This window comes from Melospiza melodia, chromosome 6 (genome assembly GCF_035770615.1).
Source record: "Melospiza melodia melodia isolate bMelMel2 chromosome 6, bMelMel2.pri, whole genome shotgun sequence".
Classification (NCBI taxonomy): domain Eukaryota; kingdom Metazoa; phylum Chordata; class Aves; order Passeriformes; family Passerellidae; genus Melospiza; species Melospiza melodia.
In genome coordinates this window covers 5,857,546-5,873,789 of record NC_086199.1, presented here as the reverse complement: position 1 = coordinate 5,873,789, position 16,244 = coordinate 5,857,546, and positions in this window count along the sequence as shown.

The window sequence follows — 16,244 nt, the reverse complement described above, 5'->3', positions numbered from 1 at the left end:
TCCCCTTGCCCAAATCCCCCTTTCCAGCACACACCTGCAGCCCGCAGGTAGTCGCAGGCCCCCCAGCCTCAGAGCCCTTCCCACCCCGTGCTCTCCGTTTCCCAAAAGGGAGAGGTTGGCAACAGGTGGGAGGTGGAAAGGAGGGATGGAGGGTGCTGAGGGCATCCCCCTGGAAATACCTCCCTAGCCAGCCGTCAGGTAGGAGCAGGGCGGCCCTGGAGCCGAGCCAGGCACAGGTTGCTGAGCTCTCCTCGATCAGGTTTGACCTCGCAGCAAGCTTTTCACAGCAGGGCCAGCCCGGGGAGCAGCCTGAGGCTCCGTCTCACTGAGCTCTGCTTTGTGTTTCCACCGGCAGGAAGGGGTTAATTCGCCCCCTCCCCACTCCCGTTCACCCCCCAGGACAGATTTCACACTGTGTCCAGGTCAGCCAAAAAAGGGGAGGAAACAGAGCAGCAGAATGATTAATTCTACCTGCTTTTCCCATGAGTGATCACCTGCTTTCGGGGTCATGAATAGCAGGTAGCTCTCCCCGTCTCCAGCTCTGAGAGCCTCATTTGTTTGGTGACAGCTGAGTGACAAGACCTGAAATCCGAGCCCTCAACTTTGCCTGATGTGTGGATAAAACCCTGGATGTTCCCTCAAACATTTCAGGAAATGAAAGTTGTAACGCGATCCCTCGTGCGCCCACATCTCCCCCAGCAACACACAAAAGCTCAAAGGAACCTTCTCGGATTAAATTCAGCCTGGAGAGGATGGAAGGAAAATGGAGAGCAGGCTGAGAAAGCTGGAACTGGCAGGCTTTTCTCCAGCACTTATTGGAAATGTCTGTCCAAAGCAGGGATTTAGAAAGGTCACCTCCACCGTAAGCGCTTCTTCCTCTGTTGGATTCAGATGGGCAGACTGGTGCTCCCCAGCCCATCCCCACCTTTGGGACAGCCTGGGGAGGGCTGTGGGGTGCACTGGGGCGCCCCAAGCAGGAAATTCAGTGTATAAAAGCAAATACCCAAGGAGAAAGGCAGCCAGCCCCCTGCTCTCTCCTTGTTTAATTTCCTGGGTCACGCTGAGCCAGCGCTGTCCTGTCCCCAAACCACAGCTCTGCTCTGCCCTGTCCTGCTGCCATCTCCTGCCAATCCCCTTCCCCACCAGCCCCCCAAATCCCACTCTCTGCCCCCACAATCCTGGTTCACGTGTTGGCAAACCCTCCACAGGAGCTGCTGGTGAGGAGTGGACGCTCGCTCAGCCCTTGGATTTAAATCAACATTTCCAGGCTTGGCTCCCTAAAGCTTGCACATCCCCAGCTGCAATTCCAGGAGCCCAGAGCTAAAATGTGGCACATTTGTGCTCTGTGTCTTTGCAAACCAGGCCTGAACAGCCAGAGTTTCATTTTAAGCACAGGTTTTTGGGGATGTCAGCACCTGGAATGAGTCCAGGTGTGTGGAGCTGTCAGGATTAGGCCAAGGCATCCCAACCCCCTCTCTCCTGGGGAGGTGTTTGATGGAGCTGCCTGTCACTAGGCAGCCAGTGGCTGCTTCTGCTGTACTCCAGCCTGAAGATAAAGCACTATTTAACAACTGTTTAACTATTCCTGAAGTGCTCCAGGATCTGCAGGCTCTGTAAAAGAAACAGCGCACGCCCCGAGATAACTCTTCACCTCTGAGCTTCTCCCTTGCTCCTGCTTTTCTCCACTCATGAGTGCTGCACAGGGGGAAAATCTCTCTGTCTGCCCACCCAAAGTGCTTTGCTGTCAGTGATTTTGCACCCAAGGAAGGGCTTGCAGAGGGGTGACACTGCTGCACATTGGTCTCTGTGCAAGCAGCCTGCCCCACGCCGTGAACAGCAGCAGAACACAGAATTTGCACACCCTGGCTGTGGCAATCCGTGTCCAGGGGTGGATTTTGCTGTTCCTGCTGGGGCTGAGGCTCTCTGAGGGCACCAGGTGCTGTGTGGGGAGGGCAGAGGTGGCCAGGCCGGATCTGCAGGGCTTGGGGGCAGAGCACGGAGTAACCCGAGACCCTGCCGTCCTTCCCAGCTGCGTGGGGACAAGGCTTTGAATATGGAAATGAAGGGAAATTTGCCTTAATCTTCAGGCAGAGAGAGCAAATTGCCAGGTTCCACAGAGGTTTTTAGTGCTCACTCCAACTTCTGCTTGAAAGGAGGGCACCAGGCTGAGCCCCCATCCCGGCCACCCTGTCTGTCTGTCTGTCTGTCCTTCCAGCTGGACTTTCCACCTAGTGCAGCAACATTCCCTCTCTCCCTGTGGTTTGTACCATTCATCCACACCTCCTCAAGTTTTAAACAGAGGCTGAGCTTCCTCTGAAGCATATAATCCCAATCCTAATAATGAGGTTAAAGAGGCAGATTTAGTTCAATTACGGTTTCCTGTTTTCATTTGTCCAGTGCTTTTGGAAAATACCTCTGTGGGCAGGGAGGTTCCTTCTCACCCCTGTCTCAGCTTCTCATCCACAGCCCAGCTCTGCAGGGATGGAGATGCTCTGGTGTCTGCTCAGACCCAGATGGATTTCATGTGGAAATCCTCATGCCTTCATCTCAGGATGGAAGAAAAGGGGAAAATTCTCCTTTTCCTGACTTCAGGATGGAAGAGCTTTTAAGATAATGGCTGGAGCATGGATCAGCCCTGTTTTACGGGAGGGAAACTGAGACCTGGGGAGATGACAGAGCTGCTGAAGGTCAGAGCAAGGGCAGGTGATGGGCTGGTGCTCTGCACTCCCACACTGCCTCCCTTTATAGTCCCCATAATAACCCACTGCATCTTATCATTATGTAACACAATATTCCTAGTAGGAGACAAAACCAATTGACTAAAACACAATGCCAAATGAGGCTTGTGGCTAACACTCCCTGAAGAAATTGTCTCTTTTCTACAACTGAAAAAAACCACCCAAAAAACCAATTAAAAAAAAAAAAAAACAAAACAAAACAAAAAAACAACCACACCAAACAAAAAATAAAATCAGCCCATGAAAATTAGAAACAATTGAAAAATGAAATCACATCTGCAAACTATCAGGGTGTTTCTGCTGAGCCCCAAAGGGAGCCTGTGTCCCCCAGCCCTGCTCCCACTGCCCTGTGAGGGGTGCTGGGTGTCACAGGGACCTGCAGCTCTGTCCAGGAGGGCACAGGAGGGGTTTTGTGGCAGTGCCAGGGATGCTGACAGACACAGCCTCTGAGCAGCTTCATTCAACAGAGGGGCAGCACCATCCTAGGGCAAATCAGAGATGTATTTAAGGAATTAAAGTCTCTCTATGAGAGATGGCAGGAAAACATGAAGAGAAAGAGTTCAAGAGGGAAATAACTCAGTTTATAAACTGCTGTTCCCTTCCTGGGAGCCCTCCTAGGCTGGGCAGGGGCACCGGCACAAAGGAAGTGAAGAATTTACCAGGAATCCTGCTTGGATCTCATGGCCAGCAGCTGCAGGAGCAGGGGCTGGGAATGCTGTGCAGGCTCAGCAGTGCCCATGGCAGGGACAGCTCTGTCCCCTGACGTGGTGGCATCCAAGCCCTGGGGGTTTGCAGCGCTGCCCTGCCCGGTGGATCTGGGCTGGGGATGCTCTGCCCTGTTCCAGCCACCCCAGGGAGCTCTGCTGGGTGAGCAGGGAGGGAAGGACACGAAGGACATGGCTGGGACAGCCCAGGCTGGACACACACCCCTGCCTGAGCCTGGAGGGATCTCCCAGCCCTGGCAGTGCTCAGGGCCAGGCTGGATGGGGCTCTGAGCAAGGACATTTCCTGAAGGACAAACCCTGACTTGCACGGTGATATATTTTTTTTTTGTGCTGGTTTAGTGGAGGGTGTCTCTGCCCATGGGATGGTCTTTAAAGTCCCTTCCAACCCAAACCATCCCACACTTCTGTGATTTTATGGATTTCTATTTTTAGAGGCAACTTCTCCAAAACCCAAGGAGGAGCTGATGGGGAGGTGGGATTATTTTTGGGGGGGATGCTGGAGCTGTGCTGTTCCCAGGAGACACAGAGCCAGCTGGAGTGGACAGACAGACAGAACAACAGGCTGGCCAAGGGGCTGATGGCCCCTGGGGCTGCCCCAGCTGTGTCTGCCACCCTTGTCACCCTGTTATCTGTCACCCCTGTGTGCAGGATCTGCTCCTGAGCCCCCCAGGCCCCAAGGGTGACTTGGGCTGTGTTCAAAATCCCTCAGGAGAGCAAAGGCAAAGCAGGGCTTGAAGATGGAGAGCTGCAGGAGGCTTGCTCAGAGATCCCCACCCCTGCCCTGGCCCTGAGCTCCCCAGCAGGCAGGGCTGGGCTGAGGAGAGGTTTAGCAATGGGATTTTGGGGGGCTCTCTGCTGGCCTGTGAGACTGCATCACCCCACAGGAGCCCGGGACAGTGCTGTGGCCAAAGCTGTGATGGTCCTGGTGAGGATGGTCAGCAGCTGGTCACCCCCACACCCCTCTGCAGCCTGCTCCCACCCAGGGCTGAGCTCAGGCCCAGCTGGGAGGGTTTAGGATGGAGGAGAATCAAGGCCCTACACGGTGGGTTTAGGATGGAGGATTAGCAAGCCCCCAGATGGTGATGAATTTCAGGGAGGTGTTCAGCACCTTGATCCACACCAAATGTCCAACCAGCTCATCACAGTGCTCCCTTCTGGTTTGTGGATGTGTTGAATTTGCTAATCTACCCTAGATAAGAAAAAGAGGTGATGTTGCATGATCTGAAGATCTGAAGGAACCAGTACAAGGGGGGTTTGTTGAAATCCTTCAAACCAGAAGGAAAAGAGGCAAAAGGAGCCAAATCTGATTTTCCATTTTCTGATTTTCTGATTTTCATGGAACCACAGCAGTGCTACCACAAAGTCCCTGCCATGAACACCCTCCTGATCCCTGCAGAAAATGATCTTCCCTCTCCTTTCTGCAGCAAGGAAATGTTTTGTTTAGGGAACTGCTAAAGGATGAAGGCTTTGGGGACAAGATACTGAAAAACAGAGAGAGGGAAGGGAAGGGAAGGGAAGGGAAGGGAAGGGAAGGGAAGGGAAGGGAAGGGAAGGGAAGGGAAGGGAAGGGAAGGGAAGGGAAGGGAAGGGAAGGGAAGGGAAGGGAAGGGAAGGGAAGGGAAGGGAAGGGAAGGGAAGGGAAGGGAAGGGAAGGGAAGGGAAGGGAATGGACCTCCCAGAAACCCTTCATGGGTGTCTGATGAGTGCACTCAGCCCCTGCCACAGCAGGGACTGTCCTGGCACAGGGCATGGCATGGATGGGGTGGCACTGCAGGAGGGGATGGGCTGTCCCCGCATGCCCTGAATCCGGCTCTGCACCCCCTGGGATGCTCAGGGTGACATTTTGGGGGCTTGGCTTTGCCCAGGACCCCTCTCTGTCCTCATCCCTTGGCTCTGCCAGGGTTCTGTAGCCGCTGGTGAGGCAGGGAAAGGGAATATCCTGAATATTACAGATATATCCTTCTGCCTGTGTGAGCAGGGAGCAGGTGCCCACGCAGCTGCCAGGTTTGAAAGAGGAGATGGCAGGAGGGGAAGAGAGGCCAAAATGGTGTGCCCAGGGAGGGGGAAACCACACCCAGCCCAAACAGGGGCCACCCCATCTTCAAACACAGCAGGACCACAAGGAGATGGGGAAAAAATAAAAATATTTGCAAGAAATCTCTCAAGGCAACATGCAAGGGTCCGGGGGATGAAGCCGGATTTAAGCAGAACCCCCCGCCCAGTGATCCATGAGGTGCCCAAACAATGAGCAGGGAAGGGAAGCTGGGATGATGGTCACCGGGAGAACCTGAAACCCGCGCTGGGGAAAACAAACAAATGTTTGGAAAGGGAGCAGAGCCTTCCCCAGGGCCGAGGCAATCCGCCCGTGTGCCAGCCCAGCCCGGGGCTCGCTATCTCTGCGTGCGATCTGCCCGATAAGATTGTTCCCCGCCGCACATGGAAACCGCAGGGATTCCAGCCGGAGTCGGGTTGTCCACCTGGGCACTTTCATGTGGAAATATGATCGCGGTCACTCAGCCGAGATGGGGCTCCGGGCGGGTTTGGGTGTGGCAGCGATGCCAGCAAAGGCCACCAGCGCTGGGGCAATGTGTCCCCAAGGCGCGACACAATGTGTCCCCAATGCTGCCTGAAGCCGTGGTAGGAAAGCGACGGGCTCTGCTCCAAACCTCGCTGGTTTTCAGTGAGAACAGCTTGGGGTTTTTTTGGGGTCTGGGGAGTTGTGGTTGGCAGCTCTGGTGCGATAAAGCCTCAAATCAGAGTCACATGAGCCACAATGGAAGCGGCCATCGCCGCTTTTAGGGTGTTTTGGGTGATTAATGGCCATGATGAGCGGGAGACAGAGTCCATAAACATCTCCTGTGCATATACACGTGCCCAGAGAGATAAATGCACCTGATAGAGCCGCTGTGCGGAACAAGCCACCTGATAAGCCATCCCCAGGAGCAAGGTGTGCAGGATCAGACCCTTGTTTGCAGGTAAAAAGTAGATTTTTAGCGGGTTTTGTCTCTATTGTGGTTCTAAAAGCCGTGGTTTGGGGCCTGTGCCGCAGCACCTGGGCTGGTTGGATCCCTTTCCTCAAGGAAAAAAAAATAAATTAGGAAAAAATGCAGCAAGGGATTGCTCGGTGATGCTGAAAAGGGAACCTCCTTTCACTCAGATGGGAGGGGGATGCTCGGATCCTGTGCCCTGAAGCAGAATGAGGACAATACTTGACCACCTGAAACAGATTTGTGTTTATTTTAAGCATTTAGCACCGTGTAGTGACTGCTCACAAGTTTTAAACCCTGCTGAGTGAACATTGACAGCAGAAATGTCAGCTGGGAGGGTGGATGAGGCAGGCTGGGCTCCCAAACCCTTACCAAGTTCCTGCACCGAGGGCAAAAATCCTGGTGAGCAGCAGTTCCAGGTGCTGTGTGTACTCCTATCCCTCCTGCCCAGCTGCTGCAGCTCCACAATTGGCATTTTCCAGGGGAATTTGTGCCTTTCTGTCTCTCCCTGCTGCAGGAGAGCCAGGCAGGGAGCTGCACATGAGGCGTCATCACCTCAACAGACAGACCTGGCTAAAAATGAATAAATGCCAGCGCTGCCCCTGCTCTGACGTGCCATCCCTCAGCTCCCTCCAGCCACAGCAATCCTGCTATGGAAGGGAAATCGGGGTAAAACTGAGCTTGCAGGCGGGATGGATCCCTAAAATCTTGTGTATATCCCTTAAATCTTGTGTTCCCAGGGCCACTGCCTGCCCTGGAAAGGCTGCATGTGCACAAACACACAGACACAAACACACAGGCACAAACACACAGACAAGACACACACACAAAAACATACATAAACACAAACACACACACTCACAAACACACACAAAGACACACAGAGACACACACACAAACACACAAACACATACACACACAAACACACACTAACATACACATAAAGACACACACACAAACACACACAAGGACACACAGACACACAGACACATACACACAAACACACACAAAAGCACACACATAAAGGCACAAACAAACACACAGACACACACACAAAACCACACACACACACAGACACACACACACACACACAAACACATACACAAACATAAACACACACACACACAAACACATGCACACACAAACACACACAAACACACACATGAAGACACACACACAAACACAAACACACACACGGACACACAGACACATACACACAAACACACACAAAAACACACACATAAAGACACAAACAAACACACACACACACACACACAGACACACAGAGACACACACAGACACACACACATAAAGACACAAACAAACACACACACACAAAAACACACACAGACACACAGAGACACACACACACATAAACACACAAAAACACACGCACACACAGACACAGACACACAGACACACAGACACACACATACACACACACACACACACAAAAACACACACACACACACACACACACAGAGACACACAGAGACACACACATAAACACACAAAACCACATGCACACACAGACACACACACAAACACACTCTCACAGTTTTTTGTGTGACTGATGAGGAACCAAACCCTTTAGTCCTGCCCATGGGCAGCGTGTCCTGCAGGGGCCATCCTTCTCCAGGGCATGGTGCTCCTGGCAAGGCTGATGTGAAATGACAATGCCTGTAATTTTCTGAAATTCCTTAATCCTGCTCATTTTCTCCCTTTCCCTGGGAGCTCGGAAGCCGCAGTGGTCTCCTCGAGCCCACCCAGCAATTACAAGACATGAGCTCAGCCCGCTGCTGGCCAGAAACAACATCCAGGAGCAGCCAGCAGGAACCAGCGCCGAGCCCTGGCAGGGATCTGCCCCGGAGCCTGTCACCAAGGGCTTGGCAAAGGCACAGCGGCCAAATCACAGCGAGGAAAAAGGAAAATGTCCCATTTTCCTTCCTGCCTTTCCCAGAGCCACTGCCTGGCTGCTGCAATGTCTGTGTGCCACTTGTCTGTCTCACCCCACAATGCTTCTTTAGGTCTTGGTCTATTTGGCTGACAATATTTTACCAAATTTGACCCATTTGTCTTTGCTTGAGGAGGTGAGGCCCTTCAGCAGCGCTGGGGGTTTCCAGCCAGGAGGGTGGCATCCAGCAGGAAAAACCTTCTCCCTGGAGAAATCAGATCAGACAGAGCCCCGAGGAAGCTGAGCTAAAAATAAAGGCTGAACTCACAGAGGAGTTACAGGATGGGAGCAGAGGCTGTGGTGCATCCCAGGTTTTATTCTTAGCAGGCACAACTGGAGGGTTGGGGATATATTTACTGGCATAAATCAGCACAGTTAATGGAGGGATGTTGGGTTTTCTTTACATGCTGTGCTCGCATTCATGGTCTTACAGCAAATCAAGTTCTTTGCCCAAATCCCCCAGGTTTGCAGTGGCTTTGTGATTGCACTTTATCCAGGCTACCTTGATTTCATGGACTGCTTCCCTCCTCCTGCTTTCCCTGTGCACAGGCAACGTTCAGCCTCCTGCATCCCAAAAATCCAGAGCTGCCACAGTGAGGATGGGGCTCCTCTGCTCCTGCACCAAAACCTCACCGTGCACAGGATTCCCTGGACACCCTGCTCTGGCATGGCTTAGAAATGACATCCCAAACTCCACTGCTTGGAAATTCACGGGGTGAAACCATGGAGGGTGGTGGGGGCACAGCTGGGGGATGAGGTTTGGAGGGCCAGGAGGGATTCTGAGCCTGAGTGCTGAGCTGGGAGTGCAGGAGTGGGGATGGAGGGGTGGGAATAGAGGAGTGGGAACGCAGGGATGGGAATACAGGAGTGAGGATACAGGAGTGAGAGTGCAGGAGTGGGAATACAGGAATGGGAGTGCAGGACTGGGAATGCAGGAGTGGGAATAGAGGAGTGGGGATATAGGAGTGGGAATGCAGGGATTTGAATAGAGGAGTGGGAATAGAGGAGTGGGAATACAGGGGTGGGAGTGCAGGAATGGGAATAAAGGAGTGGGAGTGAAGGATTGGGAGTGCAGGAGTGGGAATGCAGAAGTGGGAGCTGGGAGTGGGAATAAACGTGTGGGAATGCAGGAATGGGAATGCAGGGGTACAGGGGTGGGAATAGAGGAGTGGAAATAGAGGAGTGGGAATAGAGGAATGGGAGTGCAGGATTGGGAATGCAGGAGTGGGAATAGAGGAGTGGGAATAGAGGAAAGGGAGTGCAGGATTGGGAATGCAGGAGTGGGAATACAGGGGTGGGAATACAAGAGTGGGAATGCAGGAGTGGGAGTAGAGGAATGCGAATACAGGGGTGGAAATACAGGGGTGGGAATAGAGGAGTGGGAATGCTGGAATGGGAATAGAGGAGTGGGAATGCAAGATTGGGAATGCAGGAGTGGGAATACAGGGGTACAGGAGTGGGAATGCTGGAATGGGAATAGAGGAGTGGGAATACAGGAATGGGAGCGCAGGAGTGGGAATGCAGGAGTGGGAATAGAGGAGTGGGAATAGAGGAGTGGGAGTGCAGGGGTGCAGGAGTGGGAATACAGGGGTGGAAATGCAGGAGTGGGAGTGTTAGACTGTAGGAACGGGAACGGGACCGGGACTGCAGGAGCGGGCGGTTCCTGGGGCTGCAGTGCCACCTGCTGTCACCGCGGGCTGCCCGGGCACAGCCCTGCCGGGGACACGCCGGGAACACCCAGGGACACGCCGAGCCTCCGCCTCCCCACGGCCTGGAAAAATGGAGTTAAGCCAGAAAACGCCAGCGGGGAAAAGGCAGCGCTGGGTCACAGGCGGGGAGGGAGATGAGCCTGAGGGGCTCAGGGATACAGCGACACCCGTGGGCACAGGGACACCCGTGGGCACAGGGACACCCGTGGGCACAGGGACATCTATGGGCACAGGGACATCCGTGGGCACAGGGACATCCATGGGCACAGGGACACCCCTGGGCACAGGGACACCGAGGGCCACAGGGACCTCCAGGAGCAGGGGGACATCCATGGGCACAGGGACATTGTGGGCACAGGGACATCCCACTGTCCCAGCACCCAGGTGGAAAAGCACCCTGCAGGAATTATGTCTCATCTCCTTCTGGATTGTCAGACATGATCTTTTCCTTCCTTCTCTGCTTAAATGTGTCCTCCAGGAGCTTTACCCCAAATTGTCATCACATCACTTGTTGCTGGCCCTGTGAAAAGCCTGGAATTTCCCCTGTGTCCTCAGAGCAGCTGCTCACTCCCACCTCTCCAATTCAGCCTAAAAATCCAAGTGGCCCTTCCTGGGTCACCCATCCTCAAAAGAGGGAGATTTTGATTATTTAGGATATTAGAAAGAAATTCTTTATGTGAGCATGATGAGGTCCTGGCACGGGGTGCCCACAGAAACTGTGGATGTCCCACTCCTGGAAATGTTCCAGGCCACGTTGGATGGGGCTTGGAACAACCTGGGATAGTGGAAGGTGTCCCTGCCCGTGGCAGGGGGCTGGAACTCGATCATCTTTAAGGTCCCTCCCAACACAAACCCTTCTGTGATTGTATAATTATTACTGTGATTCTTTATTCATTACTCTCAGTGAGAGTTTGTGCCCTGCACAAAAGCCCAAAAGAGCTGCCATTGCCATTTATGTTGAAAAAAAAAATTATAGAAACCTAAAGAAAAAATAAAAACAAAATTTAAAAAATAATAAAAAGGGAGCAGAGTTATCCTAGTTGCTGAAAATTAAGCATTAAGGGAGAAAAAAATGCTCACGAAAGCCAGATCCAGACCGGCTGGGCAGCTTTCAGAAACAACAACAATTAAGTTTGGAGGAAACCAGATACTCGCCATGAAAATTCGCAATTCTTTGCTGAACAAATGTTTCCATGGCAAAGCTGAGTTGGCCCTTCCCCGGTGCTGTCAGCTCCCGAGCTGGGATGCTGTGCAGCTGGGCAGGCGGTGCCCAGGGGCCCCAGCAGAGCTGGCACCGAGCACCCAGCCCCTGCTTGCCTTTTAATCCTCCACCTGTGGGGGTTAGGGCATGAAATGCATCAATTTCCCACAGGCAGCCCGGTTTGGGGAAGGAGGGATGCAAGGGGCTGATCCCTGAGTAGGAGCAGAGATTGGGATGGGCACGACCAGTGCAGAACCCTGCTGGGCATCTCAGGAGAAACACCGCGTCTGGAATCTCATGGACAAAACCATGAGACTTTTAGGAGTAAAAATCTCATCTTTAAAAGATTAGACTCACACTTCAATGATCCAATTTTTTAATTTTTTTTTTTTTTTAGTATTATTTTCTCAGCACAGACACAAAGTAGCAGCACATTTCCACATTCCCTGCAATCCCATCCCGGATCCAGGCAGGAATTGCTCGGTGCAGCTTTCCCTCAATCCCCTCCCGCATCCAGGTGGGAATTACCAGGTGCAGCTTTCCCTGCAATCCCATCCCGGGTGCAGCTTTCCCTGCAATCCCATCCCAGATCCAGGTGGGAATTACCGGGTGCAGTTTTCCCTGCAATCCCATCCCCAGATCCAAGCAGGAATTGCTGGGTGCAGCTTTCCCTGCACTCCCATCCCGGGATGGATCCAGGCAGGAATCGCCGGGGGCAGCTTTCCCTGCAATCCCATCCCGGATCCAGGCAGGATTTGCCGGGTGCAGCTTTCAGAGCCAGGGAGGTGCCGAAGTTTCCTTCCAGCCCCGCTGGGAGCAGCCGGGAGAGGCTACATCCCAAACCCTGCACTTGGACCCAGCCAAAACGGAACGGGGAAAGCAAAACCAGGGGGAAAGGAAAACCAGGGGGAAACTTGGCTGTGGCTGCTCCTTTCTCTGGCTCCTTGCTCTGGGTGTGAGGGGCTGCTCTGCTCTCTGCTGTGCCGGGTCCTGGGGAGCTGGGAAAGGAGCCAGGGAGGGGCGGGATCCCAGCCAAGGCAGGATCAGGGCAGTCGTGCATGGGCACCCATCTCCTCTGCCCGCAGGGAGCTTGCTGCCCTGCTGGGTACAACCTGCACCCCCATCAAACCCCTAAAAACCCATTTATTGCTTCTCATTCCCTGAACCCCCCAAGCCCAGGTCGTACAAAATCAGTGTGGGGGGAAAAAAATTCTTTTTTCTTTCTTTTTTTTTCCGCAAGGAATTAGTTCACAGAGGGAAGGTTCTGCAGGACAGGCTCTGAGCCTGGCTGTCCCAGGTGGACACCCACTCAGTGATGATTTGTGTGTCCCATTCCTGCACAGGGAAGAGTTTTGGGGCCTTCACTGCCCTTTCATCGTCTGACTCTCGGGGCTGGTGCATCACATGCTGCTCTTGGCTGCATCCCTCTCTTCCTTGTCTGGCTGCTCCCTGCATTGCTGGGAGCCTTTTCCTGCTGCTCCACAGCCCTCAGCACTCCTTTGGGGACTGTCCCTTGCTCTGTGCAGCTCCAGCTCTGGTTTCAGAGGGAGCCTGTCCCCAGCAGCTGCACCATTGTCATTTATGAGCTGTGCTGACAAACCCCAGCCAGGTCCCTTCACCTCCCCACACCCATCCTCATCCCCAAGTGTGTTTGGGGCCCATCTGCCATCCAGGCTCTGTCTGGTCCTTTCCCCCTGAAGGTGCAAAGTGCCTCTTCAGCCTGCCCAGCTCTGGCATTTCACCCCAACAGGCCAAGCATTCACTCCACGCCAAACTGGCAGGCAGCTCACTTTCCTGGCACGTGGCCTCCTTGGCTTTCCACCCTGACTGATTTCTTCTAATTTCATGGTTTTATTTTTCCTCATCTTTAAAATTCACCGTTGGTTCTGATTAGGTGGGCTTGCAGCCCCTGGGCTCCCAGGAGCAGGAGAGGGGAGGTTGGATGTGGTGGCTCTGGTGGCAGCAGAGCCTCAACCCAGCTTATCTTGCCTTTGGGAGAGGGAATTGTGAGTCAGGGGCTCAGAGGTGGCCAAAGTGTTTTGTTTTGTTTTATTCTAGCTCCCAGACTATTTTATTTATTGTTTATTTTATTTTATTCTAGCTCCATCTATTTTATTCCATGCTCCCAGAGTCCCTGCAGGTCCCACCATGGAAGTGGCACCTGGAGGAGGTGCCAGGGTGAGGAGAGCATTGGGGGCAGAGAAAGGAGATGGGGGCAAGTTCCCAGCCCTGAGAACAGGAATAATGGGGGCAACCACAAAGGAAAAACAAATGTCTGAAATGTGAAGGAAGTTGTTTTTTATGCAGAGGAGTCCCATGGTCAGCTTGGAGAGAGCAGAGATCAGTCCCTGCCTGGCTGTGGCTTCCCAGGGGGAGAATTAGACCCACCTCTGATGGCTCCCTGCCTATCTCCAAACTGCTGAGGGCTTGTGAACCCTGTGCTCCCCGTCCACCTGGGACAGCCAAGCTCAGTCTGTCCTGCACAGCCTTCCCTCTGCCGGCTAATTCCTGGGGGGAAAAAGGAAAAAAACCTATTTTTTCCCCTACTGATTTTGTATGACCTTGGCCTGGGGAGTTCAGGGAATGGGAATCAACAAATGGAATTTTAGTGGTTTGATTTCCAGTGGTTTCACCTCTGGATATAAATATTGGAGCAAGTGAATGGCTCTGGGTTGACAGGATTTGCAGAGCCATGTTGGGATTCATGGGAAAACCAGGGTTCCCTTCCTGGAAGGACATCACTGATTTGGGGTGTCCAGGGGTCACATCTTCTCCCCCCAGTCCTTGAGCAGAGGTGGCCCCTGCCTCACAGACCATGGGCCAGCACAGAGGCAGGTTGGAGGGATGAACAACAGGGAGCTGAGGAGGGTTTGGGGTGGCACATCTGTCCCTAGGATGGCACTGCAGCAAACACTTTTGGCCCCAGGGAGATGTGGCGGGGCTGGAGAGCAGCCTGCTGCCACCCCTGCCACCCAAACAGCTCCTGGGAGCCCCAGCCTTCATCCTCCATCCTCCCCCACCTCGGGGAGGGAAGGCAGAGAGAGGAGAACCTGGCTGTGCCCCAGGGCTGAGCCCACCACAGCAAATCCCAGCCCTACAAGCTTTGCCAGCCCCCAAAATATCCCAGCCCCTCCACCCTGCTGCTGCTCTTTCATTTTATTTTTAGATCTGTTGCTCCTGTTAGCTCTTTTCTATTTGTTTTTGGTTCTTATTATTCCTGGCTCCCCGCAGTGTTTTGCTTTCCCTCCTCAGCCCTCATCCGGATGTTTATTCTCCCTGCTTGTTTTTCTGCTTTCCCTGGCTGGAGCTGGGCAGAGATCTGTGTTTGCACTGGGCAAGGGCTCTCGTGGAGCTGGGCTGGGCCCAGAACATCATCTGGAGACCCCAGCCTGGTCCAGGAGGGGAGAAACCTTGGATTCTGGCTTTGCTCCAAGCAGGAACGGGGCTGGGGTAGGAATGTGGCAGCTCCTGTAGCAGAAGGGTGAAGGAAGTGGGGAAAAAGGAGGAAGAAGTGGGGGAAAAAGGAGAAGGAAGTGGGGGGAAAAAAGGAGAAGGAAGTGGGGGAAAAAAAGGAGAAGGAAGTGGGGGGAAAAGGAGAAGGAAGTGGGGGAAAAAGGAGAAGGAAGTGGGGGGAAAAAAGGAGAAAGAAGTGGGGAAAAAAGGAGAAGGAAGTGGGGGGAAAAAAGGTGAAGGAAGTGCGGGAAAAAGGAGAAGGAAGTGGGGGGAAAAGGAGTTATCCCATGTCTAAGGAGCTCCAGGGGTCAGCAGTGATGTACCCAGGGTGACAGAGAGGGTCTCTAGCAGCCCTGGTAGCTGCCTTACCCACATCACCTCATGTCCAGTGACACATTCCCCAGCCATCTGCACTCCAGTGGAGTCTTCACTTCTTTATGTCAGGGTTGGGATTAAAAGCTCAAGATGGAATTTCTTGTTGGGACTCAGATGTTTGTTAGTTCTTATCCATGTGACAGTCTCACAAACCCTGAGTTCTACAGTGCTTCACTTTAACAAACTAAAAATTGAGCCCCATCTCTCTCTCTACAAGGCCTTTTAAGGACAAATTGTCCAATTAAGAAATGACACCTCAATTACTTTTACTTTTAACCCCATAACCAATCACTCCTGCCCTGCAATGGGGAGTTTTTTATGGTTGTGCCTTGAGGTGCCTTGAAAACCAGGCTGGGCCAGCCAGTGCCTCTGCCTACTAAAACCCAGAAAGTTTTCCTTTAGAGGATAAATACGCCCAAATCTTGCTCTGTTCCTTCCATGCTCCCCATACATGGATGTTTCTGTGCATCTTCTCTCTGCTCACCCAGAAGAGATTTTTAAGGTTTTTTTGGGCTCCAGCTGAGACACATCCCCATGAAAGACGTGGAAGGAGAATTTTCTTCCACAGGCTGAGAACACATCAATGACTGGGGTCTATCACTGCCCCCCATTTGGGGGCATGGTCTGAGGGTGATTTTGGGCAAACAGATGGGTGCTTAGTGCACATTCCCTGTGGGAATGAGGTTTTGCCCTCAGCGCTGCCAGCAGGGTTACAACAATCCCCCCACCTCTGGCTTTTGCTTTATTTTCTGTCTCACTGGGAGGAAAAGTGAGGCAGGGTGAAAAAGGCACTGCAATATCTCACATTGCTGAAGATTGCAATGCAAGATATTTTATATTACCATCTGTATGGCAGATTATCTTTTGTCAGTGGGCAGTTTGCTTTATCTCTCTCTTTGAGTGGCCACAATCACTCCTCCCTCCATGGAGACATCTGCTGATAACAGCTATTGAATGTCACTGCATGGCTGATAAGAACTACAGCATCCCACTGGGAGATGTGAGCCCAGGGGGAGGAGCCAAGCATTCCTACCTGGATATAATCTGGAGATTCTGGAACACCAGCACGGCTTCTCCACTGGATTCCCCAGAGGAACAGCAG